The sequence below is a fragment of the Ursus arctos genome, unplaced genomic scaffold, assembly GCF_023065955.2.
Source record: "Ursus arctos isolate Adak ecotype North America unplaced genomic scaffold, UrsArc2.0 scaffold_23, whole genome shotgun sequence".
Classification (NCBI taxonomy): Eukaryota; Metazoa; Chordata; class Mammalia; order Carnivora; family Ursidae; genus Ursus; species Ursus arctos.
The window spans coordinates 38281633-38299428 of NW_026622908.1; the positions used below are offsets into that span (position 1 = coordinate 38281633).

Genomic DNA, 17796 nt, shown 5'->3' on the forward strand with positions numbered 1-17796 from the left:
GAGAGGTGAAGGGACTTCTAGATCACACAGCTAATAGGTGCACAGCTGGTAGATCGTTAACTTAAGCTTATGACTCCTAATCCATGTTCTTTCCCAGCCCTGGAAAATAGGCAGGGTTTGGGCCACAGACCCCATTCATCTCGAGATTTCTCAGGAAAGGTTTCCTGATTCCCTGGAGACTTCATCTTACCCACTGTCGGCTAGGCTGTCGTGGAAACTGGGTAAAAAAAACCCCAAACCTTGAAGCTACTTGTGAGTCAGAAGTCACTTCCTGCATGAATATCCACTCTGAGCCTCAGTTTCCCCGGCTGTAAAGCAGGGTTGATGGTAACCTCCAGAACCCAGGTCTGGGATGAGTCTCCATGAGATGTTGGCTATGAAGTACTTAGAGAAATCTGGGGCTCCCTGGGGGTGCTGAAGAGCCCCACGGCCATAACTGCTGCTGGGCCTGGGGCCATGGGAGCTCACAGGGGCAGCAGAGAAAGAAGAGAGGGAAGCCCCAATTTCCGCCCACCATTTTGTAGATTCCTGTGGCCTGACTGCCTTCTGCCAGAAAATGGCCGCCAAGGGAGCCTCCGAGAGGCTAGCCTCAGTAGAGAGGCAGCACGGAGGGGCTGAGGGAGAAGCTGCAGGGCCCTGGGGAGACACAGACTGGGCTCCCATAATGGGAAAGTGATCCCCTTGCTTTCTCCTGGGCCTCCACCTGTGTTAGGAGGTGGTGGGGTACTAGAAGGTCCACCCTATATTTCCAGGCCTCCCCAACCACTCCATCATGGCCGAGCTGGACTTAGGGGAAGGATTTTATCTATTTTATCTGTGCTTTAGTATAAATTTTGGTAGGGTGTTCACCTTGCCTGGGAGGAGTGCGTGGGAGCTGGGCTGGGCGGGGGACAGAGGTGGGAAACCATGCCCTGGACAGGGGGGCGGTCCATCCCCCACTCTGCTCAGGGAGATTCACTTTCCCTTCCTTTCATCAGCTAAACTGAAGTAAAGGCCCTCTCCAAATGAATTAAGCTCCTTGGAGAAATGTGCCATGCTTTCCAGATAGGATTCTAGAAATATCATGACAGCATCTGGGCTGGAAGAAACCCCAGAGGGCTGCCAGTCATCTGCTCCTGTTTGTTAGAGGAGAAAACCAAGGTGCAGTGTGGGGGGTGACGTGCCCAAGGTCATGGAGCCGGTGCCGGGGTGGGCAGCCCGCTGGGCAGGGGCAGTAGTGGGGGTCCTGTGCTCTCGCACACGCGGCTGTAGTCCGCCGTGGTCTGAGGTGAGCACAGGTGACCCGGGCTCTGAGATGTCAGCTTGGCGAGGTGAGGAGCTGGCTTCCTGCACCCACTCTGCCTGCACACCTCAATGGTTGCCCTGTCCTCAGCCTCAGCCTTCTTTTTCTCTCAGGTTTTTCTTTTCTCCCCAACATTTTATTTCAACAGAATTTCAGGCTGGCTGAGTAGTTGCAAGTTCCATATGCTCTTCACTCAGATTCCCCAACTGTTAACATTTTACCACAATTGCTTTACATTTTCTCAGCCTACCCATTTTTTGGTCTATCTCTTCCTTTTGGCCTAAATCGTTTGAGAGTAGGTTGCAGACATAAGGTCCCTTTCTCCTAAATACTTCAGTCTGTCTTTTTTTTTTTTTTTTTAAAGGACATTCTCTCATCCAGCCACAATACACATGTCAAACTGGGGTAGTTGACGTCAAGACACATTAATAAATAATCCACAGACCTTTTTCAGATTTTGCCAATTGTTCCAATAATGTCCTTTAAGACAAAAGAAAATTCTAGTTGGTGTGCCGTGCTTAATTTTCCTTTGATCTAGAACATTTTCTCAGATTTTCTTTCTTTTTCATGACATTGATCCTTTGAAGAGTCTAGTCCAGCTATTATTTTTTTTTAAGAATTTATTTATTTGAGAGAGAGAGTATAAGTGGGAGTGAGGGGTGGGGAAGCAGAGGGAGAAGCGGGCTCCCCACTGAGCAAGGAGCCCGATGCGGGGCTTGATCCCAGGACACTGGGATCCTGACCTGAGCCAAAGGTAGACGCTTCACCGACGGAGCCACCCAGGCGCCCCGACAGTCCAGTTATTCTGTGTAATGTCTCTAGTCATGGTTGGTTTGACGATTCCTCATGGTTAGTCGTGCCTCCTGTGGCAGGAACAGCATAGAAATGTTTGCTCTTCTTCTCAGTGCATCGTATCAAGAGGCACTGGAGTCAGCTTGTCCCATCTTGGTGTTCTCATTCTGATTGCTTGGCTAAGGTGATGTCTGCTAGGTAAAGTGACTCTTTTCTCCTTTGTAACTAATATGTGTCTTGTGGGCAGATTCTTTGAGGCTGTGTAAAAATGTTAGTCCCCCTCAAACCTTTGCCCACCAGTTGTAACATGATTCAGGGTTCTGGCCTGAGCTGGTTATTATCACCACCGCTTCTGGATGGTGACGTTATGACTCCATCACTCCTTCGACAAGCTTAGTCGCTGACTTGGCTTTCTTTGCTGGTTCGGAGGGTAGGAGCCCGGTGGCTCAGTGCCTGGAAGGCTGGAGCTGATGAGGCAAAAGGTGTTCGTGAGCCCCTCAGGTCGAGCCTCTGGCGGCCGCCATCTTGCCCGGCCTAGATGTTGGAGCTTGGTTCGCTCGTCTCTGCTCTCAGGGCCCCCTCTGTCCCCACCTACAATTTCTGTCATTCATTTGTTGAGCTCCAGCTCCAGGCTGGCCAGCACTCTCAGCCACTGCGGATAGGGGACAAAGCCCTAGACTTCAAGGAGCTTCTATTCTAGTGGGGAACATAGAGAAATGAGCAAGCATGTTTTAGAAGAGTATCATATCAGAGAGGAGTACATGCAGCAAGGGAAATAAAGCCAAGCAAGGCAGACCGAGAGTGAGTGGGATGGGGGTCCCGGTAAGGCCTCTGGAGGCATTTGAGCAGAGATGTGAATGGTGAGATTAGCCTGGAATCCCGAGAGATTGAGAGCAGGGAGGAGGACCTTCCGGGTGGAGAGAACACAGACGTGAAGGCTCTGAGGTGGAACGGTTGATGGACGTGCTGGAGGAGAAAGCCGAGGGGGAGAGAGAGCGGAGGAGATGGAGGTGGACAGGCTGCAGGTGTCGGCAAACACCGATCGCATAGGGGCTTGGAATGAACCCAAGGGAAATGGGAAATCATCGGAGAGTTTCGGGTATCAAAGGACGTGATCTGGTTCGCCTTTATGCATATACAATTATTTAACAACCTTGTCTATGATCAACTCCATATTTAAACCTAAGTCAGTTTATTTAAACCTAGAAATCTTCCATCAACATCGTACATCTCCAACAAATATTACTTCAGTAAATAGAATGTCCGTATAAACAAAACACTGAAAACACATTAAAGAGCCTGCTACACACGCCTGGGCCCCCCTCCCCTCGTGCAGAGTGTGGAGTGTTCAAGGCTGAGCAGCACCACCCAGACCTGTAATCCCCAGCCCCGACGGGCTGCCAAAGGACGAATCCGCTGGCTGTGGGATTCAGCATTATTTGATAACCGATCTTAAATTGTCTGGTTTGGGAAACAATGCGCCGGTGGCAGGGTCAGGTGGGTGGGGGCAGCGGGGGCAGGAGGGGGCTGTGCTGTGAAGGAGGGAAGGGCAGTCTGCGGAGCACCCCCAAACCAGGAGCAGTCAGAGGCCGGACAGCTGCCTCCCACTCCGCAGTCAGACCCCAGCCGGCCCAGCCGGCCCATGTTAGCACAGAGAAACTGAGGCCCCCAAAAGGGGCAGGGCCGTACCCAAGGTCCTAATAATGGCTGATGTCAATTCTACCATTTTCCTTGTCACTCCCACCTGATTCCAGCTGAAAATTCACACCCGCCGTACACATTCGTCATCCTCGTTGTAAAAACATTCTCACAACCACATGAAAAGAAATCTCACCCAGCACCCTCAGACAACTCGGCCTTTCATTCTGGAAGGAGGGAGTTTGCAAGTCCCCGGACCGATGCAAGTGTTTAGTCTCGTCAGCATGGGGGTGGGTGTGCGGATGGGCATCGCACTGGCTACGATCCGTATTTGTCAGGGTGGCTGTGAGCATGTGGACTCTGGGGTCTGGGAGGCGAGGGTTTGATTCCAGGCTCCCGCACCTCCTGTGTGGCCCTGGGCAAGTTCCTGAACCCTCCTAAGGGAAACCAGGTACACCCGAATACCAGCTCCTCCATTCTTATCCTCTAGATGGACTTTACGCCCTCCCTGAGGTTCCTTACAGACCCTTTCCAGCCACCAGCCCGTGTGCGGACGGCCTCGGGTCCAGCCATGTCAGCATAAGCCGTGAAATGGTCCCAGGCAGCACCTGGGGGTTCTGGAAGTGAAGGAGGGGCTCATGTATGCATCTTGCGAGTTCCCCTCTTCTCCCTTCCAGAATTCCCTAGAAGCTTCCATGGGCTCTCCCCAGCCCCTGCTTCTTGCAGGCAACCTTTGTTACAAGTATGCATGACTTCGTTTCCTAGAGCTACCCTAACTCAGTACCACAGATTGGTGTGTGAGCAACAGAAATGTATTGTCTCGAGCTCTGGAGGCTGGAAGTCGAAGACCAGGGTGTCAGCAGGGTTGGTTCCTTCTCAGGCTGTAAGGGAGCGTCTGTTCCGGGCCTCTCTGCTAGCTCCTGGTGATTTGCTAGCGTTCTTGGCCACTCCTTGGCTTGTAGAAGCTCCATTCCAGTCTCTGCCTTCATCTTAACACGGCATTCTTCCTCTGTGCCCACACCTGTGTCCACATTCCCCCTTTTCATGAGGATACCAGTCCTATTGGGCTAGAGCCCACCCTAATGACCTTATTTTAAGTGGATTACCTCTGTGAAGACCCTGTCTCCAAATAAAGTCACAGTCTTAGGAACTGAGGTTAAGACTCCAACATATCTTTTTTTGTGAGACCCAATTCAACCCCTAGCAGTGTGTGTGTGTGTGTGTCTGTGTGTGTGTCTGTGTGTGTGTCTGTGGCTTGGGGGTGGAATTTCTGGGTCATGCATGACTATGGAAATGTTTTCTAAAGTTCTTGTCCCGACTTTGCTCCCCCCCCAGCAATGTGCAGAATCCCTGTTGACCTCTATTCTCAACAGTCAGTATTGCCCCACTTCCTAACTGTAGACAATGTAGTGGGTGTAAGATAGTATCTCCCTGGGGCCTTGCTTTGCATTTGCCGATGACTGTGAGGTTGGATACTTTCTATAAGTTTATGGGTCTCGTGTGTTTCCTCTTCCCTGAAATGCCCATTCTTGCTCTTTGCCCATTTTTCTATTGTTTGCCTTTTCCTTATTGATTTATACAGAAGCTTCTTTTTGGAGGAGGGTTTCCGTTAAGAAAGGTGAGGAGAGGGGAAGAGGCTGGGGAAGTTAGGGCAACTTTTCTGGCCTTCAATTTGGAGGACTGGTCCGCACAGTTACTCTGTCAGGGGAGAAACAGAAAGCCACATCGGGTCCTCCGTCTCTTTCTGGAACCCATGGGGCCAGGGACAATTCAGAATCGACAATGTTTGGATTTCAGAAAGGGGACATGGTGCCCTTTTGTATACTTTGTAACGTCACAGCCGGGGCCTGGTCAGCTGTTGGAATCAAATACGTTAATGTTTCTGCAGCAAAATGTATGATTTTCCACACCATGTGGAATAAACAAAGACTATGAACACCTTGCATTAGTTCAGGTCAGGTGTTGCCACCAACAGAGTTCTGAAAACACTTTTCGTTTGGGGGTCTCTGGGGCTTTCGAATTGCAGTAAGGGATTATGCATGCAAACTTGTGGCCCCTTTCTCTGCTAATCCCTTCATTGCTCCATGAAGGTGATATTACCATCACCATTTACATAGAGAAGGATCATGGAAGCTCGGAGAGGTTAAGAAATCCAGATCCTGGTATGAAGAGGAAGAGACGGGACCCACATCAGTCCGACTCCAAAGCTCACACACTTCCAGCGTTGCCGTGCTGCCCCCAACACTATGGGGGTGACTTCTTGGCTTCTCTGTTCCCCAGGACTCTGGAGTTTGGAAACAGAGTCACAAGCCAGAGGAATGGACTGGGAGGGCAGATTGCAGCTGGGAGTGAGTAGGTGGGAGGTCAGTTGGCCAAGCCAGACCCTCAGCCCCAAGCAGTGGGTGCTGGTGGCCAGAGCCTGGGAACTCACCTCCAACCTCTGCAAAACTTCCCAAGTGCCCATCATACTTTGGTACTGATCAAACATTGAGCCAGGCCTCTACTCACCCCAGATTGAAGCCTAAAGGCTGGACACCATGGGGAGAGGCAGTGACCAGAGATCTTAGCCATCACTGGGGTAGGGGCTGAGAAAGCAACAAGTCTTCCAGTATTTAAATCAGGGCTCGAGCACCTTTGCAGAGAATGATGGGGAAGCCCTGTGATGCTAGGCCCCTGGCAGGGAGAACGAGGGGTATACAGAGAGTGGTGGGTCACTGCTGCCCTTGGCGATCTCTCCTCCTGGTCCGCTCACCTCTGGAAAGATGCAGGTTAGGTCTCCCAGGTTGTCTAAGGCTTGGCTAGCTCTTTCTCTCCATCACTTTCTCATCCCTGAGAATTCCTACTCATCCTCTAAGACCCCTTCCAATTGTCCCTTGCTCTTTGGACTCAAAGTTATTCCCTCTCACCTCTACTTTTCCCAGAGCCCTTTGCTCTGCCCAGGGATAGCCATGAGACCCGACTATAATCAGCCATTAGTATATCTGTGTCCTCCTCCATGGCGTGGGGCCTGGTACGGAGCCTGGCCAAGAGTGAAGAATGAATGAAGGAATGAATGAATGCACCTTCTTGGCTAAGGTTAAGATAGGCAGAAATGTGGAAGGACTTTCGAGCCACCTCAAAAGCACCCTGTGTGTGGCTTGTGAAGGGGAGCATGGGGCAACCTGAGGCCTGGCAGCTAAGAATGTGGGCTTGGACTTGGACCTGAAATCATACTCTACCCCCCACCCCCCAAGATGTTCTGGTCCCAGCCTGAGGTCAACTGCTTGGGAAGGGCCCTGGTTCCTTCCTCATAGGGAAGCTGATGACTTCCAGCAGCTCTGAGTGCCTGACGTCAGGGGGCCCTTGTCTTAAGGGGGGCTTTAGGCCACCTCTGAAAGGTGTTAGCCCCACCCCTAGGAGTTGGGGGGATTTTCATTCCGTGCCCACACTCGAGCTTCGTTCACCCAGAAACTGCTGCTACAGCAGGTCTTGGAGACTCGAACCAGAGTCCCTCCTGAGAGCCAGTGGGTGGGGACAGGCCCCCTGGAAAACCCTGTGTGACCCAGCAGGGTTTCAGCTTCCACTGAAACCCAGAAACCCAGCCCTGCCCCCTGCACAGGGGGTGCCAAGCTCTGGGGGGATTTTATTCTTGAATTTCGCTCCAGCTTAGCACACGAGTTCCTGTCCTGCCTCCAGGCCTCTGCTCGTGCTGCAGTCCCTACCCAGAATGCCCTTCTGCCTCCTCTCCCTGAGGCTGCCTGCAGTGGGGGAAAGTGTGAGTATGGGGAACAAACTTGGATTTGAATTCTGGGTCTGTCAAGCCCCAGCTTTGCGACCTTGGGCTGGTAACTTCATTTCTCAGAGCCTCTTTGTCAGGAAAATGGGTTTCACGGTAATACCCTCTCACAGGGCTGTCAGGGTTCTGTACACAATGTCGATAAAACACTTGGCACAGAGGAAATCCTTGGTAGTTGGGGTCAGCTCCTCCTGCCTCTGTGGAACACTCCTTGACCATCAAGGCCTGGCCCCAAGGTCCCCTCCCCTGCAGTCACTTCCCGGACTCTCTCTCCTCTGTGTTCCTTGAGGACGCCCTTCATGCCTCCAGAGAGATAGGAGTTGAGCTCTGGGCTTCAGGCTCTGGGCTGCAGGCCACCTGGGGGCTCCCTTACCTCCACCTTCCTGCAGCAGAGCCCAGGGAGGGTCTAGCCATGGCACCATCCCGGTAATGTTGGTAGAGGTGAGGTGAGCTATAGAGACTTCTTTTAAAAATAATGGTAACTAAGATTTGTTGAGTATTTACTATATGTCCTGACAATTAAGGCAGCCCAGAAACCCTCTGGGTTCAAATCCTGCTTTGCCTCTTATGGGCCCTGTCGTTCTGGAAATTTCCTTAACCTCTTAGACCCTAAATTTTCCTGTCTGTAAAATGGGGACAGTAAGAATACCTTTGTCTGAGCATTATGAAGGAGAAGACAGAATTGACCACTATTAAAAACCATGTAAGCACTCAGGAATCATTCGCAAGTGGCATTGATAAGACTCGAGCAATTTATAAAGAGTTTTTCACCCTATCTTGTCATTAAAAAACAAACTGTTGTTTTTATTTTCATCACTGAAGTTATATATAAAACAAAAGCTACAGAATTTAGAAAATAATATAGAAAATAAAGAGAAAAAACACACCAGTCATGTTACTGGTAACTGTTGTTACTACCCTATTATAGAATCTTCCAGATACTTTGTTAGAGAGAAATGTTACACACATATAGAGATGCATTGAGAGTGTTTTAAGAATCCCTAGGCCTCCCCACAACCCTCATTTAAGAAACGTTTACATTAAAAAAAAAAAAAACAAGAAATGTTTACATTTATGAACGATTTTATTTATTTATTTGTCAGAGAGAGAGGGAGCACAAGCAGGGGGAGCAGCAGGCAGAGGGAGAGAGAGAAGCAGCCTCCCCACTGAGCAAGCAGCCGATGCGGGACTCGATCCCAGGACCCTGGGATCATGACCTGAGCTGAAGACAGACGCTTAACCGACTGAGCCAGCCAGGTGTCCCTTTTATTTTTTTTAAAGATTTTATCTAATAATCTGCTTTATCCACCTACTACGTGTATGTGCGCCCACGCATCCGTCACATACACGCTTTTGTACTCATTGACTCGGCAAGATCTTGGGTCCTCACTGTGGGCCAGCTGCTGGGTCTTTCTTGTGATGGGACTTCAGTCCTGGGAGGGTTTTACACCTGTGAAGTGGGGGAAGCAAGCCCGGCATATAGTGAGATTTGTGCAACATCCCATAGCGTGGAGTGAGCTGGGTTTCGAACCCAGGCAAGTTTGATTCAAGCATCCCACGCAAGACCCACTGAGTCAGAGTTCTAGAGGAGGGACCTGACATCCCCCTCCTGCACTCAGTGGTCTGAAATCTACGGGGGATGAAGCAGACCCACCCGTGAAAGGCCAGTGTCTCCGGCCCGCTGGGCTCTCTGGGAACCCCGTTCTTCCTGTTATCTCTTGGGATTTAAATTGAGGTGCTCATGAGTCTCTATGCTCAGGGGTGTCTTGTCTTATCACCTGGGACGTGCAAAGAAGGTATAGTTTGGCACAGGAGCCTGAGCAAGCCTTGGGGTCAGAACCACAGAAGGCTTTGCTTTTTGGAGGCACTCTTGTTACCATGGCAACCGCAGGCCACTTCTCCTCTCCAGGAACGCTGTAGATGCTTGTAGAGCCAGGGAAGGGGGCAGCAAGATGTGAGTGTGGGGCAGCTCTCCTAGGCTTCATAAGAAAGATGGGGAGGAAGGAGGGAAGAAGGCAGTCTTTGGGGAACTGGAGTAGTCCCTTTGCAGAGGAGAAGGCTGAAGGGCCCTCAGAGTCATCTTTATGCCTGGGACGGAATATGTAATCAATGGCCAGATGCCCTCCCCTGTCCACTCAGGACCGGACAAGAGAAAGTAGGCCAAAGCCTCAGGATGAGGGATAATAATGACAGCGGCCATACACCACGTGCGCGCTATTCATCTCACATACGCTCTTCACGCAGCCCTCAAAGCAACGCGCTGCGGTCCCAGCATCATGTACGGTGCCAGCTTCAAACTGAAGACCCTCCCAAGGTCACACAGCCAGTGATCAGCAGAGAGGGTTTGGGTCACTATTCTGCCTGTCCCCAAAATATGCATTCTGAATTATGAAAAAAAGGGTTTCCGGAGAGACGCATTGGTGCGTGGGACCCTCCCCCTCCCAGGCTCTTCCCAGCCTCGCTCATCTCCTCGGCACCTGCTCCTGTCACGCCCATGCTGAGCGGTCAGCGGGTGTTAATGGAATTGAACGCAGGCCAGCCAGACACTCATTTCTTGGCTCCCAGCATAATGTCACTCACACCCCCTCACTTTCTTGAGCAAGAGAGAGAATGGGGGAGTTCCAGAATCTCACAGACCCCAGAGCGGTTATGTTGCATTATTCCTATGGTGGAGCTTCTCTTTCAGTGAAGGTTATGAGTTGTTGTTGTTGTTGTTCTTGACCTCCCCTGGGATTTGGTGGTGGAGGGGGTGGGAATTCCACCCAAGCGTGCAGGGAGGATGCCGTGCGGCAAACAGCCTCTGTCATGTGACAGGGTGACCCAAGAAAGGTAAAAAGGCAGGATTTTTGTGACATCTAGCCCTGCTTCCCTCCCAAAGCCCCCACCCCCAGTCCCATCACACTGGAGAGTAGGGTTTCGATATATGGATTGGGGGGGGCACAAATATCCAGTTCAGAGCGTGCCCATTGAGTTTCCTTTATGTCCCCAAGCTTTTCCTAGATAGAGAGGAGAAAACAAAAACTGTCCAAGTAAACTAGGGGTAAAACACCAAGTCACTGACTTGCCTTTAGATTCCAAGGGGAGAGAGGCCACCCCAACCTTCCCGGGCTCGGAGATTCCCAGCAGGTGCAGCCCGGTCTATTCCCCACAGCCGCCCGACACCGGTCACCTCTGTGAGTGAGGGCCACGCTGTCCAACCAAGCCTCCCGGCCAGCCTCAGTCTCTGTGACAGAGTAAACTCAGCCCAACTGGGTGTCACAACCCCTCCAAGTTCCTTCAAAGACAGAACACCCCGAGCTGCTCTGAGTCAAGTTCAGAGTTACTCATGCGAGCCAGCGCCATGCTTCTTTCCAATTTTAATGGAATTACAGGTTGTTCCTTTTTCTTTCCAGTACTATGGATCGCTCCCCACAAACAACCTCAAGGAAAGTTCTTTTTTTTTTTTTTTTTTAAGATTTTATTTATTTATTTGACAGAGAGAGAGACAGCCAGTGAGAGAGGGAACACAAGCAGGGGGAGCAGGAGAGGAAGAAGCAGGCTCCCAGCGGAGCAGGGAGCCCGATGCGGGGCTCGATCCCGGGACTCTGGGATCATGCCCTGAGCCGAAGGCAGACGCTTAACAACTGAGCCACCCAGGCACCCCATCAAGGAATGTTCTTGAAACAAAGACATTCACACAGTCCCGGCCCCCTCCCCGTCAGGGCTCCTTCCCTGAAACCCTCTGGTTCTGTTGATGGTTGGTTCTCTTCTAATTGTCCCTTTATCCTCAGAGTTGAAACGGGCTTCCGAAGGTGCCAGAGCCAGCCTGTGTTGGAGAACGGGTGCGGAAGGGGCGGGGGCAGCTCGAGGCTAAGCTGGCAGGCTCATCTTCTCCAAGTGCCGAGGGCAGTGGGACAAACTCCCAGGGGCCCCTGCCCGGGGGAGAAAGTTCTCCTCATTGAGGCTCATCCTTGGAGTCAGGACCCCTTTCGGAAATTAGTCCCTGGGGCTTGAGTGCTGAGCCCTATCGCTACTGGGGGCTGGGCTATCATTTCTATGTTCAGGGCTTGCTGAGCAGTATAGAGTTGGAAGGAGTTTGGAAGACTCCCCCCGGCTTGTCAGAGCTCCCGCCCCCCACCCCCGGCATGGTCACTGAAGCAAAAGCCAGGACGCTGGATTCCAACTTGTGGAGTAGAGCGGTTAAGAGTGTAGTCTCTGGAGCCAGATAGCCCGGGCTCAAATCCCAGCTCTGAGTTTTTCTCACTGTGTCACCTTGGGCAAATTACTAAATGGCTTTGTGCCTCAGTTTCCCCATTTGTGGGCTGGCTGTGAGAATTAAACTAAATTAGGCCATCTCAAGGATTAGAAAAAGACCACTGTCCTGAGAGTCTGACTCACCGTGGGCTTTGGGGTACACCTCCCCACCCTGGGGCCACAGATTTTGTATCAATTCAATGAAATCATAGGCTTGGGCAGTAATAATAATTACGTCTGCGTGGTCTCAACAGCTTACAAAACACTCACTCACTAAAAGCCTTCTGAGAGAAGCATTGTGAACTCCAGTGTATGGCAGGGAGAGTAAGGCTTACATGTCTAAATGACTCCTGGGTAGTTAATGAGGGCCGGGCTGGGACTCCTGCCCAAGCCCATGGGTGCAAGGCCCACGTCCTCACCCGCACCATGCTGTCTGATGCAAATATGATGAGAGCTGCGTTTGTCCTTTTAAATTTTCCAGGAGCCACATTTCTAAAAGTAAAAACGAACAGATGAAGTTAACATAATGATATATTTTATTTAACCCAGTTGTCCAAAATATCATTTCAACATGCTGACAATATAGAAAGTTATCAATGAGTTGTTTTATAGTCTTTGTGCTGTTCTTTTTTCTTTTTTAAAGATTTTATTTATTTATTTGACAGAGAGAGAGAGACAGCGAGAGAGGGAACACAAGCAGGGTGAGTGGGGGAGGAAGAAGCAGGCTTCCCACCGAGCAGGGAGCTCGATGAGGGGCTCGGTCCCAAGACCCTGGGATCATGACCTGAGCCAAAGGCACAGAGGCTTAACAACTGAGCCACCCAGGCACCCCCGTGTTGTTCTTTTTTCTTACCAAGTCTTTGACACACGGTTTGTGCTTGGCGCTTAAAGCCCACCTCAATCCAGACAGTAAGGTTTCATCAGCAGGATTTAATCTGTATCTCGATTTCATAAAATTTACTATGGAAAAGGTAGATTTGCAGGTCTATGTTGCTCGAACATTTCTTTGGAGTTTTCCAATGACTGGATCGAATATCAGTTTTTAAAATTAGATTTAAATGAATTAAACTGAATAAAATGAAAATTTTAACCATATTGGACAGCATAGCACTACACAATTCTCCATTTCGGACAAAATTATCTCTAACATGTCCAGATTTCTACTCCTCTGCTGTATTTGTACATAAGAACTCTTTGCATATGATGAACCCAGCCCTGAAACGATAGACTGAGACGATAGGACAGATTTCCGATCTATCTTGATAGGGTGTTGAAAGTTGTACAATGTACTGGTTTAAAAGAATGGCTTCTAGAGCCAGACTGCCCAGGTTCTAGTTTTGCCTCTAATACTGACCAGCTAGGTGACCTTGGGTGACTTACTTAACCTCTCTGTGTTGCAGTTTTCTCTGTGATGACCCAAGGATGCTAATAGTACCCACCTCATTGAGTAGTTATGAGGATTCAAATAGCTACTACGCGAGGATAAAGCACAATGTTATCATCTGGGGCATACAGTGAGTGCTCAATATTGTCTTTCATTTTATATTTTATCTAATTATAATAGAAGGATGGAAGGACTAGAAGAGACCAGAAAGCTATCAACCAATTGTCTTGCAAGTGAGAAAACAGGTCCGGGGAGTATAAAAGACCCAACCAGGATCCCACAGAAAGCTAATGATAGAAATCAGCAGGGACCCGTTTCCTTAAAGCTCAGCCCAGTGACCCCTCCACTGTGCTCATCACATCAGTGATGACGTTGACATTTACAGGAGAGGAAACTCCTAGACCCACTGAGCACACGGGCTCTTCATTTCACCCGTGGCTCTGGCTGACACGGCCACACCATCAGCCAGGCCCTCTCCGCAGGCTCAGGGGGCAGAAGGAGAGGACAGTTGGCTTAAAACTCACTGTATTAATACTGTGAGCTAGCCACATGTTCCCCCAGGAAAAAAAGGCCTGTTTGTTTCTTTGGAGACCTTTTTTATTTTGTCGTAGAAGATTTTTTAAAATTTAGAGCAACAAAAGGAAAGAGAAAACAACAAAGCTCGCTGTATGGGTATATTTCTTGCTAGTGTTTGTATTTTTCCTATTTTTTTTTCTGTAGTGGAGATTGAATTTCACTTATTTGTATCCTTTTAGCAGCTCTTCTGGGCAAGGTACTGTGCCAGGTGCCAGGGATATGGGAGTGAACCAAATAGAAACAGTCCCTGTTCCCTTGACCCTGAGAATCCAGCGGGACTGATGGCAGTCAACAGCTCATCCCCATAAGCACTGTAATTGTATGTGGCGGGGCCACAGGGGAAAGGGGTCCCAGGATTCAGGGAGAGGACAGAATGCGGGACCGAACTTGGGCTCCCTCTGGGTCCTAGAAGACCTTCAGAAGCTTGAAAGCAGACTGGGGCGGTGGGGGGAGGCTGGATGAGAGAACACAACCAAATTTATAGCTTTCCCCACATCATTAAAAACTCTTTTTGAATATATTTTTTAAAATTTTTATTTATTTATTTGTCAGGAGAGAGAACACAATCAGGGGGAGCTGCAGGCAGAGGGAGAAGCAGGCTCCCCGCTGAGCAAGGAGCCCAACGCTGTACTTGACCCCAGGGTCGTGGGATTGACCTGAGCTGACGGCAGATTGCTTAACGGACTGAGCCACTCAGACGTCCCTCTTTGTGAATATTTTTGAAAATATTTTTAACGTGGATCTTCCTAACCAATCCCCCAGTTGCTTTCAGACAATTCCCTTGTCTCCAGCTTGGGGAATATTTAATGTTTTTCCTACTAGAAATGACACAGGGAAAGACTGTCAACCACGCAGCATCTCTAAGACCTGGTGCAAGAAGGGTCCCGGGGGTCTTCTCATTTCGTGTTCATAATGAGCTGCAAGGGGGCGTCCTATTGTTCCCGGTGCAGAGCGAGTGCCCGAGGCAGAAGTTAAAGGATCTGCCTGAGTCACACAGTTTGAAAGGGGCCCAGCTGGAGAAAGGAATCTAGAACTTTCCAGCTCTGACACGTGGACTCGAATCTCTGAATAGTAATCCAGGGTAGGCTCCCAGAAGTGAAAATACTGGGTCGGACGGGCTTGGTTTGTTGCTGCTGTTCTTTGGCTGTTGCCATATGGGCTCACGACACTTCACAAGGGTGTTAAAAAGAAATCAATGCGCTCTGTGGCCAGGGATGCCTGCCATGCTCCACACGCTGGTTCCCTCTGCGGGGTCCTCCCTCCCCATGGCTCTAAGCCTGTCCTGTCCTCCCTGCCTTGCCCCCCAACCGCAACCCGGCAGCATCTCTCCCCCATCAGCCACTCGGCAAGCATTTACTATGCTTTCCTGAGCATGTCTGTCCGAGCCAGGGCGCGGCAGGTGCTACTCTCACCCCTGATGGCCGTGCTGGGTGCCCAGGGCAGTGTTCTGCTGAGCCCTTGACGGGACCTGAGAGCTCCCCCCCCCAGCTTGCTCTGACACCGGGCGGCCAGAGGGGGCCTGGCCTCTCCTTCAATGTCAAGGCCTCCTCCCTTTCCATGTCCCCCAGCTCTCAAAGCCTCCAGGAATCCCACAGTCCTGAGTGACAAAAGAGAACGAATGTCCCATTTTCTCAGGCTCCAGGCAAGGTGACTCTTCATTTTTCCTGTCCTCAGTCCCCTTCATTTCATGTCCCCTTGGCATCTTCCCCAGGCTACCCCACCTGAGGTCCTGTCCTGTTCTGCTTGGGGCTGCCCTGAAAAGCGGCCGTCTCCCTGGGCTGGGTGGGGGGGAGCTTTTTCTTCTCCCACTTGGACACCCTCCCCTCCATCCCTTATCCTTTGCAGAATGGGGAGCACAACTCAAGATGATTTTCTGGGGCACACAGCATAACTGAGCTTAGTAGATGAACTTGGTACCTAATAACACGGAGCCGCGTGGGAAGAAAAACATTTAGGGACGCCTGGTGGCTTAGTTGGTTCCGTTTTTTGGCCATTGCTTTATAAGAGTTGTAACATATTACATTTTCTTCTCTGTATCTTGCTTCATTCCTCAACACAGCATGGAAATCCCTCCAACTGGTGTGAGTCCAGTTCACTCTTTATAAAGGCTGCCTGAGAGGACACGCCGTAAATGGACCATAATTCATTCCGTTTCCCCAATGAACGAGCGTTCACTCTGTTTCCAATGATTAATTATCCAAGAAACTGCAATGAACACTTTTAAAAAAAAGGATTGTATTTATTTAGGATGGGGAGGGGCGAAGGGAGAAGGAGAGAGAATCTCAAGTAGACTCTGGGCTGAGCATGGAGCCCCCGACACGGGGCTCGATCTCACGACCCTGAGATCATGACCTGAGCCAAAATCAAGCATCAGACACTTAACCGACCCCCCAGGCGCCCCTGCAATGAATGCTTTTATATTTGAGTATCTTAATGCTGTAAAGCAAATTCCCAGGAAAAGTTAAAGGTTCTTTTTCAAATAAATTTACTGCAGCAAAAAGTAAATCAATTTAAAGAAAATTGTGAAGCAGGCGAGCAGGCAAAAGTGTGCCAGGGGAGCACCCCTCCTACATTGGGCCCTCCGTGAACAGAAGCCTGGATGGAAGGAGGGGGAGGTAAATTCTGCTTTTGTTCTTATAGGCACAGGGCTCAGAGCACGCAAACGCCAGGATCCCTTCTTGGGGTAGAGGACAGGGAAATGCCTGTGACACAGGAAACAAACTGCCTTGGCGATCTCTGGCCTTGCACCCCGCAGTTCCTGTGCACTCTTCCGTCAGTCAGTCAGTCAACAACCACTGAGGTGCACACCCTGGGGGACGCAGGACTGGTTCAGCCTTGGGCCCTGCTCTCCGGGGTTTTCTGGTCTAGCAGAAAGCGTGCGTGTTCTCACACATGAGAAAGTGGTTTCCCAGACCCAGAGAGGCTTCCACATACACACGCCCGGTCACACGCACACAGACACACGAAGACACACACACAAATGGTCACAGCCACACACTCACACGCCCACCACAATCCCACACACATACACAAACACACGCGGCCAGCACCCCAGTCTCCCCCGGGCCCCAGCCCACATATTGAAAACTACTCTGGGGCACTGGGGCCGTTGCTATGGGAACCGGGATTTTGCCATCCTAATTCGTGGGCCTCTGAATTCTTGTTCTGAATATTACATTAGCCATGGAGTCTGTGCTCTGAATTCCGAGTCTGCTCCAGGGGGGTCAGGCTGGGCAGCCAACCAGGGAGTTGGTGAGGACAGGCAATTCTAGGCCTGATTACTTTCTGTCTGAGTGATGGAGTGGCCCAGTTGGATGCTTGTAGGAGAGCTGTGTCTGCAGGCGCGGGTGTGGGGGCGCGTGCGTGCACGTCTGGGTGCAAGTCCCCAGAATCTGCTCAGGGGAGGGTGAGACTGTGTAGCCGCCGTGGGAGTCTGCGGCTCCTATCAGTCAGGCCAGGCCGGGCTGGGCTCGGGTAACAAACACAGGCTGAAATTGTCATGGCTTAACCCAATAAAGGTTTGCTTCTGGTTTGGGGTTTTTTTTGAGTTTTTTTTGTTTTTGTTTTTTATTTTTTGGGGTTTTTTGTTTGTGTGGGGTTTTTTTTTGTTTTTGTTTTTGTTTTGAGGGGTCACCCGGATCTTAACGGGAATGCAGGTTTACTTCTTACACAAAATTCTAATGGGGTCAGCATCCCCTTCTATCTTGCGGTGGCATCAGGGCCTCAGATACTGGCACAACAGAGAAAAAAGACACGAGAACGCTCACTGCCTCTTACCTATGTTGGCTCGTCTTTCTTCCTGGGCAGCAATGGCCCAGCCTAAGTAGGAGACCTGAGTGCAGCCGAGCTCTTATGGGAGCACGGGGGTCTCTGCCACAGTCCTCCCTCTGTGCTTCCGCAAGCTGCAATACCCCCGCCCGGCATAGAGCCAAGTCCTTGCAGACAGCTGAGTCCAGGTTCTGCTTCTCGCTGAGCTGGGTGGCCTCAGGCCGTGGATCAGTCAGGGACCCAACAGGAAATGGGTGGCACTCTCAGAATAGGAGCGTTTGAAGGGGCTTATTTACAAAGAGTAAGGTAAGCAAGAGATGGAGGCAGAGCTGTTTGTACCCAGGGCCC

General features: G+C 50.5%; 1 protein-coding gene across 2 annotated transcripts in view; it reads left to right on the top strand.

The window, feature by feature from the left end:
* Positions 1 to 17796, top strand: part of CD6 (CD6 molecule) — a 38205-nt gene that overhangs the window by 7663 nt on the left and 12746 nt on the right. The window lies entirely within an intron of this gene.